Source organism: Solanum pennellii, chromosome 10, assembly GCF_001406875.1.
Source record: "Solanum pennellii chromosome 10, SPENNV200".
Lineage (NCBI taxonomy): Eukaryota > Viridiplantae > Streptophyta > Magnoliopsida > Solanales > Solanaceae > Solanum > Solanum pennellii.
In genome coordinates, this window is record NC_028646.1 from 56,910,582 (window position 1) to 56,932,486 (window position 21,905).

The 21,905-nt window shown below is 31.3% G+C and overlaps 1 long non-coding RNA gene across 1 annotated transcript; it reads right to left on the minus strand.

The window, feature by feature from the left end:
- Window positions 1-6,480: 6,480 nt before the first annotated feature.
- On the minus strand, window positions 6,481-13,753 carry LOC114074356. Its single transcript, XR_003574730.1, has 2 exons — window positions 13,277-13,753; window positions 6,481-6,878 (listed from the first exon to the last, which is right to left on the minus strand). It is a non-coding gene; the product is annotated as an uncharacterized LOC114074356 (long non-coding RNA).
- Window positions 13,754-21,905: the final 8,152 nt, after the last annotated feature.

The following is a 21,905-nucleotide window of genomic DNA, read 5'->3' on the forward strand; positions in this document are numbered from 1 at the left end:
TCTTGAATTGACCATACGAGAGGTTAATAGACCAGAGAATATAGAGAGCTCGGTCCACCCATTAAATTGAGGAGATTATTGTTCAGGAATGACGCTCAGAAGACGAACACCTTGCTTGGTTACAAAATAGGATGAAATATAAATGTTCGCCGGTTAGTCTTTTTATCCTCCAGCTCAACGATGTAGTTATATAGCTAACTGGGGTAGGCGACGAGAAGTGTGCAACCCGAATCATACTATCAACCCTATAAACCAATGATTTGACATCTAAAATTAGTTCTAAGCCAATAATATGATACATGAACTCCAATATATGTTGTAGCTATGGGATTTTGCAATTTATTATTTAATTCCTACATTCTTTTCTTTTGGCACTCTTAAATTTATAATTAGACTAGTATAATTTGGTAAATATAGTTATTTGACAAGTTCTTTGGGTTCGATAATCTGGTTCTTTAAGAGCCTTTATATGACTTGCAGGACCTCGTACACTTGCGTGTGCAACTGGGGAGCAACAACTGGGTATCCGAAACTAAAGAGTTTTTGATAAAAAGGAATCGAATCTAGGTGAATTGTGGTTATAAAACGAAGAAGAAAAATTCAGGAGAATCAGGTACCACGTCCGTATTGCGGACCTGTTCCTTAGGATGAGAAAATTTTTCTCCGCATCATCGACCTTTCTGCCTCAATTTTATTTTTGTGACCAAATATTTAAATGCATCTCCGCGTAGACTTGTTTCCGGATAGTGATTTCTCGATAGTTTCTCATGTTTAACTATCTAAAAACACTCATAAACATCAAGAGATCCTTCCTATCACAAATCATAACCTTGAATCCATAAATCAAATTCAAGGTAGAGTTGAGAGTCAAGTTTTGAAAGTTCTTTCGAACATTTTTTAGAAAGTCCCTTTGAGTCTTTTTAGGAGCTTTCTACAATTTCTAGTAACTTGTTTCAAGACTCGACCAAGTGAGTATAAGAGTGAGGAGAATGTAATCCTGAGAGAGTTAAAAGTAGAATTCAAGAAAACCTTCGAGTTCAATTATGAATCCTTTGCTTTCAAATATTGATTTGAGCTAAATATTGAGGAAGTAAGTATGAGAATGGGAAGAGTCGTATTTATGAGTTCCATGTTGTTACGTAGACCGTTGAGTTAAGTAGTTCATGCCATAAATTCCGCATGAAATCCATAAGTTGAGAATCTTTGAGAAGAGTAGTATCTTTATGTTCTAAGTCTTGAGTATTGAGTTCATAGTCCTTTTGAGATTATATTCCTTATCATGAAACTATTATATGTTACCCATGAAGTCCTTGAGTTGCTATACCTTATTCATTGTTATTCTTTTTTACCATATGCTAAAAGGCTAGGAGGGTTAATAGAACAATTTCACAACCCTAACACTTTTCTTGCGTTCAAATACATACAATGCATTTCATTCACTAAGTAGTGTCTGGCTGTAAATATTTGTAAAAAAATATTAGAGTTGAATTTCGAAAATCATTTTTCACCATATAAGTCTAAAAATGGTTATGCAATTTGAAAAACACCAAAAAAATTGTTTTCACTCCAAATCAATCACAAAAATACAAAAAAAATAGAACTCTAATTTCCAAATACTTCCACCATCCAAATTTATGTGATGATGTTTGAGTAGGCATAAAGTTTAAGATACAGAGGAAGACTTTGTAATCTTCCAAAACTATCCTTAAGATAGTTAATTTTTAAATAGAAGAGCAAACTTTTGTGGACTTTTCTGGAAAATAAGTGAGACCCAACATGGATAAAAATTTGATATTGTTATTAAATATTTGTCAAAGAAGGAAATATATTTTCTTTTGGCGATTAACTAAAATGTAAAGTGTGTCAAATTAATTGGGACAAACTAAGTATCATTTTCCACTTTGAAAATAAAAACTACTTTTTTCAGGTACTCACAGTTTTCATAGTCAAACAGACTCTAAATGTTTAAAGTAAATTGTTCCTTTTACAAATAGTTGGTCTAGTAAGGTAATAATAATTTACAAATGGCATCCATAGGCTCATTTATGGTTGAACAATGCACAGTTACATCATTTAAATTTCATAACTTGCACTCTCTTTGCTCTAGTAATATTTACCTATTTTTCTTTTTATATCCATCTAAAAATAGCTTTCCTTGAATGGAAAATTCTCCTATTTTTCTTTTTATATCCATCTAAAAATAGCTTTCCTTGAATGGAAAATTCTCCATCCAACCATTCAAGTCAATAAGTTAACTTGTGTTTTGATCGTAATGTTTAACTACATTTTCTACTTTTTCATACTTAAACCTATTAATCTTAAAACTTGTTAAAAGATGTTTTATAAAAAGCTTTTTACAAGCATAATATAATGAACTATTATTATGTTCACAAAACCTTTGCTATTTTTGAAGGCGAACAAAAGCTGGGTAGAAAAGAGTAATTGATTTGTTGCATTGACAATGAGACAAGAGGTAATGTAATTCGATTTAAAAGAATCCCAATAAAAGGGTAATTATTAAAGCAGGCCTTTTGAAATTGAGAAGGGGGGAGGGGGTGGATGTGATATGTATACAAGAAACAAACATGGAGACTCTAACAGAAATCATGAGTAGAAGTGTGTGAGTGTGTGTTAAGTGTCATATGGGGAAATAGGATATACCTTGGATGTTGGGGGGACTTTAATGCCATAAGATTTCTGGAGGAGAGCTTTGCATGTAGGGTGATGTCTAGGGCCATTGAAGAATTTTCAGAGTTTATTAACAACTAATAAAATTAGTCGTACTTCGCACAAAAATTAACATCACGGAGTATATAAAATAATTCATAAAACCTATCGTCCATTAAAACTAAAACACTATATTATCTTATCAAAAGATTAATAATGTAAGCGAAAATGAAAATTATTACATCTTATCATTTATCCTTAATAACATAAGATTAAATTAATGACTGTAAAAATACATAGAGGATCTGTAAGATAAGCAATGGTGTCACTGAGCCACTCAACATGAGTAAAATACACAAATATTTAATTGTGAAGAAGAAGAGTTTCAGAATTTTCGTTGTTTAGAATTCAATGAAAATCTCTCTATTTATTGAAAACAAATGGTAGTATGAACAAATAGTTATTGTATCTTATCAGAAAGGTTACAACTATTTGAAAAAATTTCAACTATTAAGAACGGTCACAACCTTTTATAAAAGTCATAATTTTTTTATAAAAGTTGCAACACTTCATTAAAGTCGAAACTTTTCATAAAAGTCACAACTTTTTCATAAAGTCATAAATTTTAATCAAAATTTCAATCTTTCATAAAAGTCACAACTTTTTATAAATATCACAACTTTTAATGAAAGGGGAAGACTAGTTTTGAAAATAAATTGCATTACCTCTCATACTCAATGCAACACAACAAATCAATTACTCTTTTCTCCATCCACCTAATAGATACTCCTAAATACTTCCCAAAATTAATACATTTCTCTTCCACCCACTTTGAAAGATTTTGTTCACCTTCCTTACAACTATTTGTAAAATGAACAATTTTCTTTGGACATTTAGGGTCTGTTTGAAAATGAAAATTGTGAGCCTCAGAAGGGTTTTTATTTTTAAAGTGAAAAAATGTTACTTCCTTAGCCCCATTTTATGTGATATACTTTTATTTTTGGTGAATTTCCAAAAGAATAGCACATTTCATCATTTGACAATTATTTAATGCCAATATGAACACTTTATCCATGTTGGGTCCTACTTATTTGCTAAAAATGTCCATAAAAGTTTGTTCTTCTAATTAAAATTCACTATTTTGATTAAGGATGGTTTTGCAATGTTGCAAAGTCTTCCTATAGTTTCCTAAACTTCGTACCCTATCAGACTTCGTCACATAAATTGGGATGAAGAAAGTATTTGAAAATTATAGTTGTGCTTGGCTATGAATATAAGTTAGGTTGTTTTTTAATTTTGTGCGTGATTTGGATTGAAAACAACTTTTGAGTTATTTTCAAATTGCATATTTCAACTTCAAGTTGAATTCTGTATTTCCTAATTTTTTTTAATGGACAACATGATTTTCGAAATTTAATGTTGCTCCCAACTGCACACATAAGTGTACGTCGTCGCGCAAGTAATATCGTAGCTCTTAAAAGAACAAGATTATCGATCCCAAAGGACTTGTCAATTAAATGTTTTCACTAAATTATACTAGTCTAATTATTTATTTAAGAGTGCCAATGAAAAAGAATGCAGAAATAAAATAATAAAATTACTTCCAATAGTTTGAAAATCTGAGAATTGTAGCATGTATTGAATCTCACGTATCATATTATTGGCTTTGAACTAATTTTAGTTGTCAAATTACTGGTTTATAGGATTAATTTTATGAGTCAGGCTACACATCTATTGTCGCCTACTCCAATTAAATATCTAACTACATCATTTAGCGGGAATAAGTAAACTAATTGGCGAGCATTTATATTTCATCCTATTTCGTAACCAAGCGAGTTGTTCGTCCGGGCGTCACTCCTGAACACAAATCACCTCAACTTAATGGGTCGATCAAGCTCTCTATATTCTCTGGTCTATCTAACCCCTCCTCTCCCGAATTTAAGATTAGACAATATAACAAGAATATAGAAGTAACTTATAATGACAACCAAGAATTAATTCAAAAGGCCTTAAATAATCAATATTGAATACTTAACTACAACCCCAGAACAAGGGTTTTAACTACTAATGTCAAAGAAAAGAAGAAGAAGAAAAGAACCCTAAAAAGTATTGACAATTTTCTACTCCCTATTATTGATCTCCCTACAATTGAATGTCTCCAATAATTATTTGTATGGACTATTTATAGATGTAGTAAACCCTAAATAAAATAATTAAGTCCAAAGCAAATTAGGAATCAAAAACCAAAAGGAAACTGAATTCCTTTATTATTTTCTACGTGAACCAGTGCTCCGCCACCTTCACATTCGGTCGCTACTCTCTGAGTGACTGTCATGTGGCAGTTCAATTTGCTTCAATTCAATTTACAGTCATATGCACTTCTTATATATTATATATTATTATATTCAATTTAATTCATTCAGTTGTGTGCTTGATTTTCTTTTTTAATATTTCATCTTTAATTTATTTTAGCTTCAAATTTCTTCAATTTTATTCAATTTATTCCTACAAATAAAATACATTATTCAGTACAATTCATTAAACAAATGCTCAAAAATGACAAATATAAAAAATAAATGTGAAGTAAATAATAATTAAAATATATATTTTTGGCCTCACATCATTTAACTCTAGAAAAAAGTTTAAAATATTCCTGGCCAAGCATCACTTAGTTAACTGAATGCATTGTCTATATTTGAACACAAAAAAGTGTTAGGCTTGTAAATTATACTTTAAACTCTCCTAGCTTCTTTAGCATGCAGTGAAAAAGAATAGCAAAGAATAAGAAAAAAACAAAGATTGAGAAGAAAAGTTCAAGGAAGCAAAATCAAAATCAGTTGTGCCGCACGAGGGATTTTTGGAACATTTTGGTATGATTTTAGTTGTTTGATTTTGGATTTTGAAAAACAAAATGCTCATTTTTGTATTTTTTTATACATCTGAATACGTATTGATGAGCTAGATCCATGCACTTATCTCATTTTCCTTAATTAGCATGTTTTACATGGTTTAGAGATTATTTTTCTATTTAAGCGAGAGACGCTTTTCTTGGGTGAAATGTGAAAAGATTGAAGAATTTAGAACTAAAGTTCATTGTTCGTTTATGATGTAATTATTCATTGCAAATGTGTTCTAGGTCATTTGTGTCGCTAAAAGGAGATGATTTTTTACTTTATACCAACACACCCCTACCAAGGATTTGAGGCGTTGGATTGCCTATGATTTTTTAATAAAATAAATTTATGAAATTTAGAAAAAATTCTTGAGGAATATTATGTTTTTCTTTTGAGTACTTATAAAGGGTGTGTATTCATGGACAAAAAGAGATGCATCATGGAAAGTGAGTAGTTTTATAACTTTTTTCCATGTTAAATTGAGTCGGCACATGTCTAGATTACTTTATTTCGTTCTTTCCGTTGTAACTAACTAGTTAGAAGTTCTAGTTCCTCAATAGTTGATCTTCCAATAACATACTTATGATTAAATGTACAAAACATAATCTTTCTTCATTTGAGATAGTTGTTCAAAATATCTTCTTAAAAAGGTAATTGCTCTGAAACATCTGTGAACTCATTAACTCATTTCGAAATCAAAGTTTATCTTTTCTCAATGTAAAAAGTGATAGCGTTGACATTACATAGTCCCCCTATACTCTTATTCAGCTCATATTTGAAAAGTCTTTCTCAAAATTCAACTTTTGCTCTCTTCATAAATCGATTGAAAGAAAAAAAATTGTTTTGAAAATTTTTCAAATTTAACTCAATAGTAGGGTTCATGAAAAAATGAAGTCATGAACAAATAACATCAAGGATCTCAATACAATAATATATACCTCAATACTCATGCATTAAGAATTCACTACTCAACAATATAACTCGTCTCAAGAATATTCAAAATCAAGGATAATACCCTATATTACTCTTTTACTGAATTTAGACATATGTAGGGCATGAAGATGAACTAGTTCAACACTACGATAACTTACATACTGGATTATGACGCTATTAGAATGAACACTTTAGTGGAGACTACTTTTATCTTCAGCTTGCGGAAGAACATTAGCTTTTCTTGAAAGAAATCTTTGAGCTTGGAATCTTTAGGCTTGATCTTGAGATAAGAAAACCTTTTATGTTTGAATTGATGGGAAGTTTCTCTGTGCATCTTGAGTTTCTGATTTGAAGATTTTAGGACTCTTATGGAGAAGAGGAACCCTAGGTTAGATTTAAGAAGATTTGTAAATACTTGAATGTTTAAATTGATGATTTTGAGAGGAAAACTAGTTAGTTGACCGATATACTCAGTTAAAACACTCAAAAACAACTTAGAATATACAAAGCTTGGAAAATGACCAAAATAACCTAGGAACGTGTGCAGGAAGTTCTTGGAAAAAATTGTAGCTAGTCTTCACGAAAAGGTCTACAGATCGTGGAAAATTCCACCATAATTAGGTCCAATAGTCAAACATTGGCTGCCCGATAGAGCTTCACTAGAATGGACATAACTTATATTCAGAACTCAAAATGAAGCAAACTTAGTGGAGGTAGAAAGAGGACTCATATTCCTTTTGTTGGATAGACCATGGGCCACCTGATTCATTATATGCTGAGAAATATGATCATTTGAAATTGACTGAAGTATAATCCTAACTCAAAACTTAATCGGTAAAGAACCTTTTCAACTCAACTTTGTGCTAGGTGTTTCTTTTGACCTGAATTAGGTGTATAAACATCGGGCCATATTTAAAAAGTGTGGGAAAAGACTAAAAATAACCCGACTTAAAATCCAACATGTTTTCTACCAGAGGGTTTATGGTTCGTAGACTTTTATACGGACCGTAGATTACTTTATCAATCGTACGAAGCTTACTGGGATTGTTTCAAGACATGGATTCTATGAGGCCTTTACTGTAGAAGATTCTATGAGCCATAGTTTGATCATAAAACAGACTTTAGAACACTTTTCTCAGAGCATGGTTCTTCGAACCCACCTATGGTTTGTAGATACTTCTACGAGCAGAAGATTTCTTCCGTGGCACCAGTCTAAAAAAATATTCTAGGTCTGATTTGAGTTGGAATTTCGGGGTGTTACATTTATAATATCATCTCTTATGTGTTTTTTTTTTTTTATCAAACTCAAGAAGTTGTTACACAAGATTGTCTCTACTTTGCAGAAAGCTTTTGTGGAGAGCAGACAACTTCTAGATGTAGTGCTGGTGGCAAACAAATTGGTTGATTTACGGAGAAAGTAAGGTGTGTTAGATGTGTTGTTTAAACCTGATTTTAAAAAGGCATGTGATCATGTGAATTGCAAAATCCTGGAAATCATTATGCTTCAAATGGAATTTGGGAAGCCGAGGAGGAAATGGATTTATTTTTGCATTGCCTCAGAGAAAGTTTTTTATGTTGGTGAATAGTGACCCATGTGGATTTCTTTTTAGTTTGAGAGGTTTAAGACAGGGATACTCCTTATCACGGATATTAGTTATTTTAGTTATGAAAGCTAAATAGGATGATGAACAAGGCTGTTTAAGTGGGTTACTTAATGAGTTTTAGTGTTGTGGTTAGAGGTTTAGGGACAAGCCAAAATAATCCAACTAGGTCTCAATTGCATCACAACAAATCATGGTATCACCCGCAAATAACATATGAGACAATAAGGCTATTCCTAGATTTAATCGCAACACTGAAACACATCGAAGTAACCCCTAAAACAACTTTATTCATTATCCTATTTTACACTTTCATAACTAAAATAAACAACATTAGTGATAAGGGATCTCCTTTTCTTAAATTCCTCGAACTCCCAAAAAAACCACATGGGTCACTATTCACCAATATAAAAAGCGTCACCGAAGAGATGCAAAATGAATCTATTTCCTCCTCTTCTCCCCAAATCCAATTTGAAGAATAATAGAATCTAGGACTTTTACGGTTCGCATGATCATAAACCTTTTGAAGATCAAGTTTGAAAAACATACCTAATACTCTTTGCTTTCTCTCTAAATTCACTACTTCATTTTCCACCAGTACTGCATCTAGATTGGTCTAACCTCCACATAAACATTTTACGAAGTCCAGATTAGTATTTTCTAACAATTTCCTGAGTCTATTAGAAAGTAGCTTGGAATTTATATTAATGATACTTCCCACTAGACTAATAGGTGTATATTCCTTAATACTTCTAGCTCTATCCTTTTTAGGGATAATGACGGTTGACATCTCTATATTATTCAAATAAGGCACAATGTCACAGACACTCTAAAAATAATAATCAATTAATTCAATAAAAATAAAAAATAATTCAAAGAAAAAATCTTAAATCCTAAACCCAGACAATTTAGGAGTCTCCATCTTATTTTAGAATAATTAAGAAATCATTTAATTAATTAAAAAATATTTATGAAATCAATAGATTACGTATAAAAGCTAAGTGACTCAAAGGAAAGGTACTAAGCACCCTTTAAAATTCACAAACGTAGGTCCCTACTGAACTCATTTTTTCAAATTAAGGATAAGATACAATAATGTACAAAACTACAAATATAATAAATATGCTATACATAAAAATAAGAAAGTGACATAATAATATAAGAAACGACCTAATGTTTATCTATCGTCAATAATATCATATCATCGTATATTATTATAAGTGGGAAGCTCTAAAGTAAAAAGTTGAATTACCATTTTGCGCTTACACTAAAATCAAATGTCATTAAATATTTAATCAATTAAACAATAAATAGTAGAATTTCTATGATATTTTTAGTTGGTATACATGTGAGTAAATAAAATAAAATAAAAATAAAAGTTATCCCTTTAAATAGATACATGTATATGTTTTATCTTTCAAATTAATTTATGTTTTTAATTAATATTTATCTTTAATTTGTTGGAATACTTGACTTTTCAACTTTGTAAGTGAATCTTCATATTCCGAAGCTATACTTTTTCCTATACATACAAGTTTTTCAATTAGTACTTTTATAGAAAGATTTATATGTAATACAATTTTTGTGTGTGGAAGACTAGAGAAGCTTTAATCAAGTGAATGTAATTTCAAGGTAGAAAAGTTGAATTATCATTTTACCCCTATGCTAAATTCAAATGTTATTAAAATATTTAATTAATTGAATAGTAAATAGTAGAATTTCTATAATATTTTTAGTTGGTATGCATGTGAGTAAATTAAATAGAAAAAAATAATAATAAAAATAACAGTTATCCTTTAAATAGATACATGTATGTGTTTCATCTACCAAATTAATTTATGTTCTTAATTAATACCTGTCTTTAATTTTTGTAACACTTGACCTTTGAACTTTGTTAATGAATCTTCATATTCCAAAGCTATATTTTTTCCAATAAATACAAATCTTTCAACAGTATTTTCATACAAAGATTTATATGTGATACAATTTTTGTGTGTGGAAGACTAGAGAAACTTTAATTAAGTGAAGAAAATTTCAAGACAAGAGGATTTGTGTCAAGATTACAAGGCATAATGTGATTATAGGATGAATTACACTTCAATTACTAGAATATTGAAGCTTGATGTATTCGTTTTTTTACTTATTTGTTGCGATCAGAACTATGATACGACCGCACTATTTATGTAGTTGAATATCACTTCCATTAACTTGTCTTCCAAAGATTTTAACTCTTTTTATGGTCAAAGGTTGAATGTTTATTACTATAATTTTGTTTCAATTTGCATTATCAATAAAAGAAACAGAGAAAAGATTGTCTTAGAATTTATTTTTTGTTGGTAGCCTTATGCGAAACTTGCTCCTATATATGATACTTTTTCTTTGTATTTGTAATTTTGTTTTAAGAATATTTGATTGAAAGCAGTATTTTTTGCAAAAGAAAATAAGTCAAATACAAAGGTAAAAATAGTGTATAAGGCATGTAAAACAATTAATGCCTACTAGATATTCTAATTTCAAATTATTAATAATTACATTTTTGCATCTTAAATTTTAAATACTTTAAGAGAATCATTCTTACATGTGCTTGAGGATAAAATCTAAATTTTTTAGACAATTTTTATTAAAATTATCGTGAGATTCAAATTCCAAAGTAAAAAATGATACACCAAAATGCTTAAGAAGTTACAAGATTTTTTATCCTTCGACCAAATATTGCTCCTATTAATTTTTTAAGAGAAAATGTAAATATATTTTAACATACTTTAAATTGTAAGAATATTAATTTTGTCATTTTGGCTCACCCACTAAATTAAAATCTGATTTGTTTAATTAATTATTAATATTTTATTTATGTAATGACATAATTTAAATACCAGTCGTTGCACTTTAAATCTTTAGTTATTTCCTTCTAATAAGTTTTCTTATTTATAAAATTACTTAATTGCATTCTACTTCATGAGAAGGAGAATTTCATCTTTTACTAATTAATGTCAAACATTTTGTCTTCTTGAAATATATATCTTGTGTAACTATTCATTTAATTTCAACATTTTTACTCTATTCTATGAGACTAGAGACATTTTATGAAAGAATTTCACTATTTTAACTTTATTCTATGAGACAAAAAAAGATACTTTAATAAAGTTAATCATAAGATAGTATGCCTTTATGTTTGTTTTTGCTACTTTATTTTCTCTTTTAAAATAACTATAAAATTTCTATATCAAAATTATAATAAAGGGAGGACTAAATGCAAAAAAAAAATCTTCAATAAGTTAACTATACAATGCAAATATTTTTTTAAAAAAGTTAAATCGTGCATTGCCCTTTTATTAATAAGTTTATACACTAAAAACGTTTATCATTTTACTTTTCATATTTTTATTATAACTCAAATACTATTTTTAAAAGAATTATATGAGTTTTTAATAGTTTATATTCATCGTTATGAAGTAAACGTGCAACGCACATGCCCATATACTAGTACATAATGATGGATCATAAATATTATTCAAACTTCATTCTAATAACTTCCTTGCAAACCAACTTTGGGTAACCAAAAATACACTTAGTAACAGTATCAGTAATGGATTAATATGAATCAAAATAAATGAAATAAATAATAACTTAGAATAAAGTCTATCTTATATACATAGGAGACCTTCGAAATCGGCGGTAATTTCTTCATCGACCAATTTTAACATAAAAAGTAAATGAACTTAAATTAATTTTTCCTTCTTCTATAATGGAAAGGCTTCAAAAATCGACGTTCAGATTTTTTTCATTGGCCAACTTTAATCATCTCTATTTAATCTAAATTACGATAGAAATAACAAACCCTAGAATTTCATCTTTTACTAATTAATGTCAAACATTTTGTCTTCTTGAAATGTATATCTTGTGTAACTATTCATTTAATTTTAACATTTTTACTCTATTCTATGAGACGAGAGACATTTTATGAAAGAATTTCACTATTTTAACTCTATTCTATGAGACAAAAAAAGACATTTTAAGGAAGTTAATCATAAGATAGTGTGCCTCTATGTTTGTTTTTGCTACTTTATTTTGTCTTTTAAAACAACTATAAAATTTCTATATCAAAATTATAATAAAGGGAGGACTAAATGCAAAAAAATCTTCAATAAGTTAACTATACACTGCAAACATTTTTTTAAAAGTTAAATCGTGCATTGCCCTTTTATTAATAAGTTTATACCCTAAAAACGTTTATCATTTTACTTTCATATTTTTATTATAACTCAAATACTATTTTTAAAAGAATTATATGAGTTTTTAATAGTTTATATTCATCGTTATGAAGTAAATGTGCAACGCACATGCCCATATACTAGTACGTAATAGTGGATCAAAAAGTATTATTCAAACTTCATTCGAATAACTTTCTAGCAAACCAACTTTGGGCAACCAAAAACACACTTAGTAATAGTATTAGTAATGGATTAATATGAATCAAAATAAATGAAATAAATAATAACTTAGAATAAAGTTTGTCTTATATACATGGGAGACCTTCGAAATCGATGGTAATTTCTTCATCGACCAATTTTAACATGAAAAGTAAATGAACTTAAATTAATTTTTCCTTCTTCTATAATGGAAAGGCTTCAAAAATCGACGTTCATATTTTTTTCATTGGCCAACTTTAATCATTTCTATTTAATCTAAATTACGATAGAAATAACAAACACTATTTTAAGAAAAAATATAATGGCAACAACGATCAATAGTTAATGAGACACTTATAGAATCAAAACAATAAATAAACTATTTGAGAATAAAAACATTAAACCATAATCATAAAAAGAAAGACTAGACCAAAGGAAACAATACCAACAATACCTAGGCATAATCAAGAAAAAAAAAATACTAGAAATGATCTTTTAAAAACAAAAGGACGGTAAAAACACTGAAGATAGCAGCAAACAAAAGTTTTAACTAGGATATAAAATAAAATAAAAAAATTAACTGACATATTAAGAGAATTGAACGTAACCATGAACGAGTAACATTCGAAATTAGTTGAAGTCAAAACAAAATGCTTAAAATAATAATGGAGCAAAACTTCACTTGAGAAGAGCCCAAAAGTCGAATAATAACAACAAAATAAAGTAACATAAATTTATTTCTACAAAAAAATAAAAAGGAGAAGAGATCTACCTCAATGTCGGAGTCTCGCCAGCCGGCTGGCTGTTGTCCACCGGAGTTAGAGTCACCACGGTGCTTCAATTTTTGTTCAACAGAGTTTGATTCATGCCGGAGATCATGTAGTTCAGAGCTTTAATCTCTTTGTTTGTGGAGCTTTGATCTCACTTATAAACTGCAAAAAGCAAACAAAATATCAAAAAGGGGTAAAGTGGAAAAGACTGGCGGTCGTCAGGTCTTGAAGCTTTGTGGAGATGGCATCGTTGTTGTTTTTTAACTAAAATAGTCGGAGTTTTTGTCTGGTTTTTCCGGAGAAGAAGAGTGTGGAGGCATTGAGGTGGGCTGGAGGAGATCTGGTGGTCCCGTGACGGAAATGGAAGGGGAAACTGAAGTGTTAGGATTTCAGGAGGTGTGCTGGTGGCAACTTAAAAAATTGGAAATGATGGAAAAAGCTTTTTTAGGGTTTTTGTCAATTTAGAAAAATTGCAAGTGTTCACCTCCGCCTTTATTTTTGGACAATATATGGACTTAAATAGAAAATCTAAAAAACTACTTTTGTACAATACAATGGGCTAAAAAATATGCACTAAACCATTGGTTAATAAAAAAAGGTGGAATATCCTAGGAGGTTCTTGTACTTGGCTTCGTTTGTTGGTTATAACCCTTATACTCATGATTTTGTCAACTGAACTCTTAAATTCATTAAAACATGATACTTTGAACCCTTTTCTCATTTGATATGTGCGCGTGCAGCACAATCATTAAATGTAAAATTTCATGTCATTTTGTAGAATTTCATGTCATTTTAAATAACACATAAGAAATTATATTTTTTTTAAAAAAAAACATTCTCAAATTTCTCATTATTATGTTCTTCAACATTTGCTCACATATCACAATTGAGGACGAAATTCAAGCCAGATAGGTGCAATTCTTCCTATTGAATTGAATTTTTACTCTAAAAATTCACAAATACAAGCTCAATAATTTTTCATCATAATTTTAAATTAATATCATAAATTAACAAAACCATTTTGTTATTCTTCAATCTTATGCATGAAAAGTTTTCAATATATCAATATATATCATCTACATGGGCCACACTACCCATGGACAACCTATAAGGAAATCCACCACCACATTAGCCTTGTTGGGGTGATAGAGGATACTCATATCATAATCCTTCAAGAATTCTAACCACCTTCTTTGTCGGAGAATCAAGTATTTTTCGCTAAACACATATTGAAGACTTTTGTGATCAGTGAAGAAATCTACATGGAACCCATACTAGTAATGTCTCCATATTTTCAAGCAATTACTACCGTCGCTAATTAAAAATCATGGGTCGGATAATTCTTATCATGAACCTTAAGTTGCCTTGAAGCATAGGCATCACCTTACCATGATGCATGAACACACATCTAAACTCCACTCTAGAGGCATCACAATATACAACACAACTATTGGTACCCTTCGATAAGGTCAACACCGAAGCAGAAGTAAGTCTATCTTTCAACTTTTGGAAGTTTTTCTCACAAGTATCAGACCACTCAAATTTAGGCATCTTTTGAGTTGAAGCCGTCAATGGAGAAGCAGTGGAGAAAAAACCCTCAACAAACCTCCTATAGTGTCACGACCCGAGTCTACACCCTGGATGTGACCGACACTCAAGAACCATTACTTGTCCACAAGCGAACCCTCATCCCGGCTGACTACAATCGAAAGACTAACTTAAGCATGCAAAAGCTTAAAAAAACTGAATAAAAATTCATGAAGCTGAAATACAAAACTTACCTCAAAAGAAAACTCTGAATAATATAATATATTCAATTCACCACAATAATAGGAAACTTAAGTCTTTAAAACATTTACTAAAATAAATTATTAATACAAACTCCTCAACTATACTAACTATCTATGAAGCCTCAAACTGATAAAGATGGAAGTCAGGACAAGACCCACGACATCCTGACTAAACTAAAAAGTAAATGAAATCCTCCAGAAGAAAGGAGGCTCACCATAGCTAACTTGAACTCTAAAATGTATCAACAAAACTCCTGTTGAAGATCCTAAATACCTGTGTCTGCATCAAGAGACGATGCAGACCAAATGACTCAGTGCGTGTAAGGGGAATTCTAAAACATAACATAAGCTTGAAATTTATAGAAATGAAAATATACTTACCTCTTTTCAAACCTACTTAACTTAAGGAATACTCGGGGATACTCAAAACTACTCAACTTACTCAACTTAGAAGTACTCAAGGATAAGATACTCAACTCAGAGATTAGATACTCAACTTAAAGATTCGGTACTCAACTTCAAAGATATGATACTCGACTAAATGAAGCACAAATCAAATCAAGATTAGATACTCAACTTCAAAGATATGATACTCGACTCAATGAACACAAATCAACTCAAGATACTCAACTTAAGCTACTCAACTCCTGATACTTAACTGTACTTATTTTAATATAAAGCAGCTTAAGAAAAGTGTAATATAAAGAAAAATTGTTTAAAATCATGATTTCAATTATGTGTATATAACAAGGATACAACGTAACTCTGAAATGTATATGAAAATACAATTAACTGGTGTATATAAAAAAACAATAACTTCTGTGGGAGTTTCTCTAACCGACAACCATCAGTTAAGAGTTATAGTGATGATATAACACTTTACCTCATGCTGCCAAGGACCATCATATACCTGGGTATCAGTATAGGACCTAAATTAACTTAGTGGATCCACTAGTCTATTGTGAAAAAGATTCATCTAGAAAGTATGATCCTTTTATACCCATGGTGGCTACATGGTTTTATGGAGACGTGAGTTATCTTAACTCATGCTCTCCCTCAATTCAGTGCTCAATACTACTCCCAAAATATACTAGCTCTTATGTTTTAAAATATACTTCTTCTTTGATTTAATATTAGTACTAAAAAACTTAGCTCAAATGTTATACTGGAAAACTCGATTTCCCTTCTTGCTTCAGTTAGATAGCTATTACTCTCAGTTTCTGGTCTTATTTAAATGTGAAAACGTTCTAAATATCTTTGGGAATACTTAGTCCCCATATACATTTGAAGAAATGAACTTCAACTTTACTATTTACTCTTTACTGTTTACTCTTTAACTCTTTACTCTACTTGAACTTTAAGTCTTAAAACAAGTTAAAACGTTTCTAAAAGACTTTTGAGAATTTTATAAACTTTGCTTTGTCGTGCTTCATAACTTCTAGACTTGACTCTTAACTTTCCTTGAATTGAAGTATGGATTCAAGGTCATGATCTCATGTTTATGGATGATTTCATGATTTTCAACTTGGAGGGTTCATATGGAATTATGAGCATGAACTACTCAACTCGAAAACTCAAAGGTACTTCTTATCTTAAGATTGTTCGATTTATACGATTCATGCAAAATTATGGGAATGAATATTTCAACTCAAGGTCTTCATGGGTAACATGTACTAGTCCCATGATTAGAAATATAATCTCAAAAAAAGATTAAGAACTCAATACTCAAGACTTAGAACTTGAAGATACTATTCCTCTCAATGATACTCAAATGATAGAGTCCATGAAGAATGTGTGGTAATGAACGACTCGACTTGAAGGTTTAAGTAATTACATGTAACTCATGTATACAACTCTTCTCAATCTCTTGCTTACTTCCTCAAAACTTAGTTTAAATCAATATCTGATCTCAAGGATTCACTATTGAACTCAAATACTTTCTTAAACTCTATTCTTAACTCTCTCTTGAATGTGAATTATGAATTCAAGAGTTATGGTTCATAATATGAAGGATTCCAATAACAATATAGAAATTAGATAATTAAGAATAGAACTTTTTAAAAAAACATGAACTCAATAACTCGAAATCAACTTATCTCCACAATACTCAAATATAGGGGTAGAATCCTAGATTATTCTTTTACTGATTTGAAAGTAGATGTAGAGCGCGAGGACGAACTAGTCCCACACTATGATAGACCTACATACCTAGAAGAACAAAATTCGTGAATAATCTTGAAAAAGAAGCTTGATTAGAAGCCTAGAAACCTAGCTTGAAGGTAAACAATCAAGAAAATCGTTTTTGAGATTCTTGAATTAGTTTCTTGAAATCTCTATGACTAAGGATTATGATTTTCATTAGGAACATGAATATCTGATTGTTTTTAGCCGTTTATTAGACAAGAAATTCTTTTATGATTTTCTAGGAATTAAAAAAAGATAAAAATGACTATTTCTAATATTTTTTCGTCGGCTAGTTCATAACAACACTGTATAGGTTACTAAGTTAGCCTTAACTTTTTACTCAAAAATTAGATTGACGCGAAATTGGTGGCGCTAATAGTAGATTTAAATACCTTTAATTGGATAGGTTATGGCTCACGTCATTCTTAATATTCTGAGAGATATGGTTGTTTAAAGTTGACCCAAGTAGAATCTTACATCAAAACTTAATGAAACTTCAAGAACACTTATTAAGAACTCATCAACAACTTAAATCCTTAAATTTCAAGGACGAAATTACGCAGAATAAATAATTATTGGCGTGTGGGAGAATGAATCCAACACCATGGAAGCTTACATAACTCAAAGAACTAGGTTCTTGGTGAAATCTTGAATTTCTTAAACAAAATCTTTGATTCATTCCTCTTTTCTCTTCTTGAACTCTCAATCAAAACCCTAGGCGTATATTAGGATTATACAACTGGACCTAATAGTATTAGACCCTTAAAATCTTACTAAAATGAATTAAATCTGATTGGGTAAGGAAAAAACCAAAATACCCCATACTATCTTCTGCTAACTTTCCTTAGCTAGACAGTCTAACTTCAAAAGGTCATAACTCACTCATCCGTACTTGAAACTTAGCAAACTCGATAAAGTTGGAAAGATGATTCCACGGTCTTTCCTGAGATTTTAGCACACCTAACTCATTATGTGCTACGAGTTATGGTTGTTTGATGTTGACCTGAAACTCATACTTAACTTAAATCTCCGAATTTCAGATTTTTGTTATTTCCAATTTAGTTCTTTTTAGATCTCAAGGTGCTAATACATCTAGTGACCTGACCTTAATACTTAAAAAAAATTAATTTCCTTGGTAAAAATCACACTCACTATAAAGAATGGTTTGAGTCTTAGTTCAAAAAAATTCTAGAGGTGTTACATATAGTAACCGACCGAACTCAAGAAACTTCTAATGTCAGTTTGAGTTAGAGGTCTAGGCCGACTCTTGACCGCATCCATCTTCTGGAGATTTACCACAATACCCTTGATTAACAGGATATGACCAAGGAAAGCTAGGAACCTCAACCAAAATTCACACTTACTAAATTTTGCAAAAGGTTATTGGTCCTTGAGAACTTGCAATACAATTCTAAAATGGTCAGCATGCTTATCTTCACTTCTTGAGTAGATCATCATATCATCAATAATCATTATCACGAACATATCAAGATATTGTCGGAATACTCTATTTAATAGGTCCATAAATGTCGTCGGGGCATTTGTTAACCCAAATGACATAACCAAAAACTTATAATGACAATACCAGGTCCTAAAGTCCGTCTCGAGAATATCAACCCCTCTCACCCTTAGTTGGTGATAACCCGAACAAAGATCTATTCTAGAGAAACAGCTAGCCCCTTGGAGTTGATCAAACAAGTCATCGATTCTCGGAAGGGGATATTTAATATTTATGGTCACTTTGTTCAATTGGAGATAATCAAAGCATATTCTAAGAGACCTATCTTTCAACCTAACAAACAACACCGGAGCACCCCAATAAGAGATACTCGGACGAATAAAATCATTATCTAGCAAATCCCTTAATTATTCCTTCTACTTTTCCAACTCGGTCGTAGCCATTCTATAAGGAGGAATAGAGATAGTTGTGTATCTGACAAAAGATCAATGTCAAAATCTATTTCTCAATCGAGAGGAATGTCGGGCAAGTCATCGGAAATACTTCCAAAAATTCATTCACCATCAGGACCGACTCTAGGGAAGTGGTATCGGACTCAACATCCATCACTCTAACAAGATGGCAAATGCACCATTTGGAGATAATTTTCCTAGATTTAAGACAAGAAACAAACTGTCCTCGAGGGATATAGTTCCCCCCTTTCCACTCTAAAATAGGATCATTTGGAAATTGGAAAGACAACCCGAGTCCTACAATCTATAGAGGCCTAACTTGCATGCAACCAAACCATACCCAAAATCAAATCAAAATCAAACATGTCTAACTCTACCAAATCCACCAAAGTAACTGTATGAGACAAAGAGATAGGAAAACTTCTATAGACTGTTTTTGTCACTACCGAGTCACCAATCGGGGTAATAACCAAAAAAGGCTCTACTAAAACTTCGGGGAGTATTTCAAAATTCATAGCTTCCAAAGGTGTAACAAAGGAAAATTTGCCACCGGGATCTAACAATGCATATACATCAATAGAAAATACTTGTAACATACCGGTCACCGGGGAGCTCTCTAGGTCAACTCAAGATCAAAGAGTAATAAAGTAGTTTTTTTTTTGGGGCATTGGAGTTGGAATCGCTTGGAGGGGCTTTCTTCACCTCTTTTGGCCTGGCCTTTCCGCAAATGTTTAAAAATCTCTCATCTTGTGGCCACTCTTCCCACAACCATAGCACCCATCCAAGCCAACTAAGCATTTGCCTTCATGTTTTCTACCACATTTTGCACAATTAGTCCTAGCAACATATAAACCACCACTATTATCTTCTCGGGATTTAAGATTGGAAACCCTAGCATTGTCAACCCTTGGAGTACTAGAGAAGTCTTGATCGGAGAATCTTTTCTTGAACCTTTACGGACCTTGCCCATAGGACTTAAAATTGGAGAAATTTCCTTTACCGATTCTAGCTCTTTTAACCTGCCTATTGTTGCCTTGGAGTTTCTCATTGTCCATTTGTATTGCATACACCATAAGGCGTAAGAAATTAATGTCATTAAGGAGCATTTTCAAATGACATTTTCCTCTTACCATGTTGTACATACCCGTCACATACCTATTCATCTCATACTTAGGATTCGCCACCATATGTCACACCTTGAGCTTATACCCTGGGCTGAAATTCACTCGAGAACCATTGTTGAACCCAAGAAAACCCTTGGTCTAGATTGCTTACTCAGAAGAAGACTTAACTTAACATAAAAATAAACACATATATCTCAAGAATGTTAATAAGAAAGCATTCAACTAGACAATAAGGCGAACTCAAGTCTTTAAACAACATCTTAAATGAACAAGACTAAAAACTACAAATATCTGTCTATGACGCCTTTAAACAATGAGGTATGTCGGGACATGACCCCCGCTCATCCTAACAAGTGAAGTACTAGGAAAAAAAAAGTAAAAGGAGCCCTCCGGAAAGCAAAGAGGTTCACCAACTGACTCTGAGTGCTCAACTGGATCAACGAGGCGCTGGATGATGATCCATAAAGTATGTAGCCAACGTGGGTAGAAAGATTCATACTTTTTAGATGATTCCTTAATGTTTTTTAGTATAGACTAGTGGATCCTCTTAATTTAGGCGTTCTATATCCCGACAAGTTATAGGATAATTCTGAAACCGTAGGCGAGACATTGTATCATCACAAAGGTCATTGTGATGGTTGTCGGTTAAAGAAACTCCACAGAGTTATATTATATTTAAAAATTGAGTTGTTGTATTCTTCAATACACTGAGTTTCCTTTTATTGTTTTAAAAGATTTTCATACATTGAATGTGTATTGTTGCTTTTTATTGAGTTGAATATCCAGAGTTGAGTACCCAGAGTTTAGTACCTAGAGTTGAGTATATTATTATTGAGTTGAGTATTATTTCACTGAGTTGAATATCTTATCATTGAGTTGAGCTATGTTTCTTATCATTGAGTTGACTTTAGTTGAGTGAGTTGAGAGGAGTTAAGTATGTTTTCTTTTTATCAAGTTCAAACTTATGTTATGCTTTAGAATTCTCCTTGCATGCTCGTGTATTTCACGTACTGGGACTTTTGGCTTGCATCAAATATTACACAAATACAGGTATTAAGGGTCAACAACAAGGGCTTTGTTGATACCACATGGAGTTCGAGTAATATGGTGATCCTCCTTACTCCTGGATGGTTCCACTTTTACTTTCAGTTATATCAGGTGTTAGGATATCGTGGGTCTTGTCCCGACTTTGATCTTTGTCATTTAGAGTCTTCATAGTTTGACAGTAGAGTTTGAGAAGTTTGTTTCATTTATTTTGTTAAATGTTATAAAGACTTAAGTTGCCTACTTTATGGAAAGTTGAATATTCTATTTATATTCAGAGTAAATCATTTGAGTTAAAGCTTGTATTTCAGTTTCATGAGTTTTATTAATTTTATCCTGTTTTATGTTTTGTTTGCTTTAGTTAGTATTCCGCTTTTTAGTCAGCCAGGATGAGGGTTCTCTTGGGGACCAGAAATGATTCTCGAGTACTGGCCATGTCCAGGGTGTAGTCTCGGGTCATGACACAACCACCCAAGTTGGTTGTGTTTTTACACACGTACATGTGATGTGTGTAAACATTATTTTTATTTTTTAAAAAAATAACTGTTTTTGAAAATATTCTTATTTTTTTATCTTGT